We start from the raw sequence: 6,225 nt of genomic DNA on the forward strand, positions 1-6,225 counted from the left end.
AATAAATAAATAAAAATAAAAATACTTTAATGAATTTGCAAAAATGCAGATAAAACGTTTTTTTAAAGTGTCGAAATGTTTCCACAAACAAAACATTTCAGTACGGCGACAGTTAAAAGTCTGTGCTGTTGCCATGGAGACGCGTCACTGGGCAACGGGCGGCGGCGGCGAAAGCGTGATTGTGGAAATGAAGTGTCAACAAATGTTAACAAAACATCAGAGAAAGCGTTGTAGCAGCATTTATCCAACATTTTTTCCGTCTGTCTGTGGAATATAACATGTAAACAGTCAGGCACAACCGCCTCCACACTTTGTGTCCGCCAATAAAGACAAACATCATGACCGAGGACGAAAACTGTAAGCCGCCCCAGTCACCCAGGAGCTCTACCAAGAAGAAGAAGAAGAAGAAGAAAAGAAAGAAAGTTTCCATCACTTCTGCAGAAAATACAGGTAAATAATTATCAGTAAAATGCATTCATAGTTTCAAAAGGAAAAGCATTAATTGTGTGGGAAAACGTCCACATTTACATTATACAACAGCTTTAATTATCACTGATGCATTAGTGTGGGAGTTAGTTGAGGAGGAGCTTTATTACTTATTATTTATTACTTTATTCACTGTTGAGCAGCATCTGTAACAATGCATCATGTTTTATAAACTCATCACTAATCACTTAAACCGAGAACTAATAATAAATGCCTCTGAAATGTAGTGAAGCAGAAGATTAAAGCAGATTAAAATGGAAATACTCAAGTAAAGTACCTTAAAACTGTACTTAAAACAGATACAGTTAACATTTCACCACTGATCTCATAACTCAAGTTATTTATCAAGCAGAAATCTGGTTCATCATCCTAAAATAAGAGGCTCTAAATATTATGTATTTATAATTACTCAATACTCAAGATATAATACTCTTATAAGTAATAAAAATAATCATTAGTTACCGTCCTAAATTACTCTTTTAAGTATTTTCATTCATATCTTCAGGCAGATCTTGTAATTTCTATCCCTAGGACAACAGTTCGTGTTTAGATTAAGATTAAAAACATACTGTACAACTCATAAATGAGATAAAACTATGTCCAAACCAATCAATAAAATCAATAAAGTAGTGCAATCAACACTAATCAGCGATCAAAATGGGGTTAATTCTTCTAAATGAATGCTTCTACTTTGCTTTTAGCCTACAAAAGAACATTTTAAGGGACATTTTATGGTTTTATTAGTGAGTTGACAGACAGATGGGGATGTGTCTCAAACCCTCCCACAGTGTAACAGGGACAGATCTAGAGAAATAACCATGAGGTGGTGAAATATAAGCAGATTTAATCCCTAACACATCAAATGAGGACATTATATTCATTGTTATGGTACGTTAGTGAAGCATTGAATAGAAATATCTCATCATCCTTTGCGTTAAGGTATAAAAGAGCGTATTGATCGGTTTAACATCCAATACAAACACACTTAAAGTTGCTTAAAAGCTCTAAATTCAGTTGTTTTTTTTCTTCAAATATGTTTTACATGTTTTGACAAACCAGACTGGAATCTGTAAAAATAAAATCCTCTCGCAAAACTGCAGGACTGAAGAATAGGTTTGAGACTCGGGGCTTTGTTACAGTAAAGGAAATTAAATTATTGTGCCACATTTTTTTATTAAAAGCAGATCCTCTAGAGTTCCTGACGGAGTGAGCGTTGCCAACAAACACAGAAAGTCTTCTCATATAAACTGTCACACAACGAAAAGCCTGAAAGCCCCAAAACAAAATCTCCCTCACAACATTCATTTATACTTAGTCATGCTGCGGTGGTTGAAGGATTTGCGGAACACAAACATTTGAATCATTTGAATCATCTAATCGCTCTGCTAGTTCAAACCAAAGTCGATGCACACAATGTAAACACAAGTAGAGGACGGTGGTGAAGGTGGAGGATCCCCTGCAGGGTTGAACAGGTCGTTAGAGAACTTCAGTGTCACTTCCCATCATCGCGTATTACAGCTCATTACTGTAAAACCAAGCCATTAGCCCCTCCAACTCCAGAGGGAGTCATTAGTAATCCGAACCCTCAGCTTTGTTTGCCAGTGTGCCTGCTCATACATGTTTATGTCTCCTCCCTACAGAGAAACCTCATGCTGTGTCTTTGCCTCCTGAGACCTTGCTGGTGTCTCTGCTGTACCCACAGAGTCGAGGCCAGCTGCCCAAGCTCAGAGCAACCAGTAAGGACAGAGAACGGCTCGTCGGCAGCAAAAAACCCCCCAAGGACTCGCCGTCCCTGCTGACAGAGACAAACAATAACAGTGGCAGTGGATCTCCGGAGCAGGGGTACGCAGCAGAGCTCAGCACCCAGGCCAGGGAGAGCCTGAGGTGGGAGGGAGTGCTGGAGGACCCCGAGGCTGAGGAGAAGAGGCTGGAGCTGTACAAGGTTAACAGACGGCAGCGTTACGTCTCACACAGAGAGGCTGTGGTAAAAGAAACCCAGAAAGACTGACCGACGGGAGCAAAGACCGACTCAAAGAATCAAAAGAGAAGCCGTACGCTGTTAGTTATTTTAGGATTTATTTGTTCACAGTTTAAAACAGATTTAGCCAAATGTGAGACAGAGAGTGAAGATCTCTGGGCATCGTTAAGAAGTTAAGAGGATTCAGTACCCTGAGAGAAAGGCTTTTCTCAGTGGACGAGGACGGGTCGTCCGCCTGCTGAATGGGGGTCTGTTCAAAACTTAACCTGCTTCTAAATTATGTAACACGTCTAGAAAAGACTCAAAGTCGATCTTTGAGGACTGAAACCCGATCAGGATAATGCCACCCCCCTCACATCTGTGTGTCCACAGGTCAGAGAGGCAGAGGAGGGTTAAATGGATGGGGGTGAGGGTCACATGACATTTCTTTTCCACCACTATATTGTAAGAACTTTAAATATACGTTGTTGGTGGTTTTTTTGTGGAGTTGAATGTGCTCCTATGCTGTCACACTGTCAAATAAAATGTGTTACTTTTAAGCATTTTGGCTGATTTAATGCTATTTAAAGTCCTGATCCAGATGTGCCTTTCTCTCTTTAATGGTTAACTATAAAAAGAGATCTTCAAAAACACTAAAATCTTATATTCTCATAGGTTGCAAAATAACATTTTCAGTGTAAAGATTGAATTCTGTTGATGTAAGTTTGTTTCCTTACACATAAGGAGTTTGACTCTTGTTGTTTCTTGTATCCTGGCAAGCTACTGAATCACTGCTGCCGTTGTGCCATGTAATTATAAAACTGGATATAAACAAAGAGGGACGCATTCTTCTGTGGTTTGTTGTTCCTGTCCATGCTGGAGTGAACCACCACCACTGGACGATAGGTGGCAGAGAAGTCATCTGTTCCACGACTGAATCTAAAGCTCCAACACTGATGAGTCAATGAACGCAGAAGAGACGGTGCTGCTGTGCCTGAGATACTTTTTTTATATGTGAGACACAAGACAAAAAGGTTTAAATGACAAGTACACCCCTGTTTTATCTCCCTGAGCACCGGGGTTCATGTTGCATTGATACCAAAGAGGACTGATATTATGTTATATGTTTTGTAACTTTTCTTTATCTCCGACTTAAAATCCTCTGGAGAACAAAATATATTTCAACACAATCTGCTAAATGACTTACTCTAACAACATGTTTGGGTGCAAAGTCAGGCTTTAAAGCTATTCCTGGTAGATGGAATTAAAAATTAAAGCTGTTATAATGCTGTGAATGCAATTCCCCGAGAGATGTGAGTGCCAGTAAAAATGAGCGGTAAGATGGAAATGATTGTACTATAGCTTCAGAGTTTAAGTATTCTAATGATCTTTGTGCTTAAGGTTCAGTAGGTACCTTTATAAAAAATAATGTTATTTTTTTTTGATATTTGTGGAGACTATATTGTGACAGTAGTACATGAGACAGATAATCTGTTCCTCTGGCTCCTCCTAGTGTTACACCAGCAGATAATATTCATCTGGATCTATTTAAATATTGTTTTTTAATTATTTTTACATTAACGATTTCTCAATTGGTTATCCAGAAAATGTGTTATATCACAATATATGTCAATAATGTGATATAAAACCATATATAACATGATATAAGATTATATCAATGTCTCCATTTTGAGTTTGAATGCTGATCGTGATCTAAATGCTATAAAAAAAAGAAGAATTCTTGTTTTAAATCTTACATACAACCCTTGTACAAAATATATCGGCACTTTCAATCCTAAAATATCATAAGTGCTACTGCACCAGTTGAACCCTGGATACAGTAAACTGAGGCATGCTGCTGACAGGAAGGGGAGGTGGACAGAGAGGTGTGAGGTAAAGATAAAGCAGCAGAGAGACAGTGGCAGAAAGAGAGGAAAACACAGCATTTCTTTTGTGCAGGTTTTGTCACACTGCCTTTGTGTGCTGTTTGTCGGAGGCCTATTGTTTCCTGTGGTGTGTTTTGTTACCGTTGCCTATTTCAGCATCTCTGCTTCAAAGAGCTGAACAGTCCCTCCCTCCCTTGTTGTCCTAATCCTCCCTCAGACTCACTGACTGGACCACAGTGGACAATAAAGCTATAATACGTAACATTTCCACATTAAAATGTCTAGAAACACTAGACCTATGTTATATATTTCACCAGTTGGCAGTCAATTGCGTCATATCCCCTTTGTGCATGCGTCAGCGTTGTAGTTGTCATCCAGTCATAAATTGACCTTTTTATTTCAACAGCAATGGCTATCACGACCCGGTTACTCAAGATAAACCACAGACCGTGTAAGCAGTTTCAGGCTTTTTGACTTGCAGTACTAAATGTATTGTACATAATAACCTATAAACCTAAACCTGATTCTGATTGTGATTTAGCTTATATCTATAAAGGCTATATTTCTATTTGTTTATACTTTGGCAAATTGGTCCCATTTAAAAAGGGTGACAAATTAGCTATAGCAGTTCCTTTTTGCAATGTACCCGTGGATATACAGACAACTATCACTGGATTACTTTGATACTGAAGAGATTATTTTTTTCCTATGAATTTTAAGCAGATTTATGGATATTAATTTGTGATGAACAACGTGTAAGTCACACTGAATTTGAAAATATGACAGATATGTCTGTGTGTTAAGATTCGACTGAGTTATGGCTCAGAGGAGTACGAAATTTGACGCAAATTGCTGTAATCGGCGCGATTTTGAAGTACCTTGCCTTTTCACTTCACACAGCTATAAGATTCTGTGAAAGCCAACAACAATGAGCTGTTTATACATTATTTTTTGAAACTCTTTTAATGCTAATAATGACGAGATAAGACCTATGATGTATTTAGTAAACAGGGATATTTACATAATTGTAAACACACAATTTCTCTGCAAAAGTACTATTATCCCCTCAACACACAGTCCCATAAATCAAACAACTAGCTGCGGAAGGGGGCTGCTCTCATTTGCCAGACTCTATCTATACAGTGCAACTGGGTACAGATGGTGAGGGAAATAAAAGCCAGTTTAGTTTCCCATGCGTCATTAATACAAGCAATGACCCCCAACTTGGCAGCGGCACACAGCAACTCCGGGATGCCAGATTTACCTTCTTACTCAGCACCTCAACGTCCCAGCACGCCCACAGTGTCTCACATTACGGCAGAAAAGGTGTCAGATGTAAAAAAAAAAAAAAACTCACCCATGTGAAAAGTCACATGCTTAACATGAGGTCACACGCTGGTTTTCATGTTGTCTTCTCACATCATATGTTGCAATTACTGCTTCATATGCAGTGCGAAAAAGTGTGTTTCACATGTGTGATTATTTTTCATTTGACAATACAGATGGCAGCTTATATGAAATGGTTTTAACTTTATTATTATATTATACTTCAATGTCACAAATCACAGGTGAACACATGACTATGCAGTGGCTAAAACCAATGTAGCATATGTGGTTTGAATTTACAGGCAGATTTTTTCTGTGTGCCATTTTTTAAAAGGATGTATCTGACAAATAAACGGCTCATGTACTGCATGTAGTGACGGTAAGACCAGTAAAAAATGACTCTTAAAGAGTTTAGATTGTACAGACTTTGACAAGATTGACCGCAACCGGAAAGGGAATGGAGAATGCAAGATGCCACCACGCTTCCCCTTGTTTATTAGAGCCAATAACACTGGAGGAAAAGAACTTCCATGCAAGTCATTCAAGAGATAAAGCAGATTAATGTCTGTC

The sequence above is a fragment of the Morone saxatilis genome, unplaced genomic scaffold (assembly GCF_004916995.1).
Source record: "Morone saxatilis isolate NCDOM2014 unplaced genomic scaffold, NCSU_SB_2.0 Contig20, whole genome shotgun sequence".
In the NCBI taxonomy this organism is placed as follows: Eukaryota; Metazoa; Chordata; class Actinopteri; family Moronidae; genus Morone; species Morone saxatilis.